We start from the raw sequence: 1,150 nt of genomic DNA, 5'->3' as shown, positions 1-1,150 counted from the left end.
GAGAAGAACCTGGGGGGGGTGTCGATCCTGCTTTTGCCAACCCATTTCCTGCCCCCTTCCCCCCCATTTGGCTGCACGGTTCCCCCAAGGAAGGAGTGCTGGACTTCCAGAAGGGGTCATTTTGACTGGAGGCCGCTTGGTTGCAAGAGAGATGGCCTTGATTCAGTAGGATCCCTTGAAGGTCTCTGGTTCCACGGGTTCTGTCCATCCCCAACTCCCCCTGCCTTCCACCAGCGGAGACCAGCGCCCACCTTCTTTCTACCTGCCTCCTGTGGGGAAGAAGACCTGCGTTTCCACCTTTTTTCCTTCCAATGGAGGTGGCTAAGACAGGCCAGGACCCAAGAGGGCGCATTCACACGTTTCCTCTTCTGATGGAATAGAGCAGGGGTGTCCAACTCGATTTCACTGAGAGCCGCACCAGGGTTTTTGTTGGTGCGCATGGCCAGCTTGGCGTCACTCGTGTTGGGGGGCACCTGTGGTGGCCAAGTGCTAAGGCAGGACTTCCCTCAGTCTCATTATACTCTCCTTTCCTTCCTTCCTTTTCTTCTTTTTCCTTTCCTCTTCCTTTTCCCTTCCCCTCTTTCCTTCTTTTTCCTTCCTTGCTCTCTTCCCATCTTCCCTTCTTTTTCTTCATCTTTCCATTCCCTTCCTTCCTTCCTTCCTTCCTTCCTTCCTTCCTTCCTTCCTTCCTTCCTTCCTTCCTTCCTTCCCTTCCTTCTCCCTTCCTTCTTCCTTCCCCCCCTCTTTCCTTCTTTTTCCTTCCTTGCTCTCTTCCCATCTTCCCTTCTTCTTTTTCTCTTCCTCATTTCTTCATTCTTCATTCCTTCCTTCCTTCCTTCCTTCCTTCCTTCCTTCCTTCTCTTCCTTCTTCCTTCCCCTCTTTCCTTCCTTCCTTCCTTCCCATCTTCCCTTCTTTTCTTCCTTCCTTTCCTTCCTTCCTTCCTTCTTCCTCCTTCCCTTCCTTCTTTCCTTCTTCCTTCCCCTTTCCTTCTTTTTCCTTCCTTGCTCTCTTCCCATCTTCCCTTCTTTTTCATCTTTCTTCCCTCCCTCCCTCCCTTCCTCCTTCCTTCCTTCCTTCCTTCCTTCCTTCCTTCCTTCCTTCCTTCCTTCCTTCCTTCCTTCCTTCCTTCCTTCCTTCCTTCCTTCCTTC

The sequence above is a fragment of the Notechis scutatus genome, chromosome 16 (assembly GCF_049901735.1).
Source record: "Notechis scutatus isolate UNSWTSFEM ecotype Mainland chromosome 16, rNotScu1.2, whole genome shotgun sequence".
NCBI lineage: Eukaryota > Metazoa > Chordata > Lepidosauria > Squamata > Elapidae > Notechis > Notechis scutatus.
The sequence above is the reverse complement of the archived record's forward strand: the minus strand, read 5'-3'. Positions refer to the sequence as shown.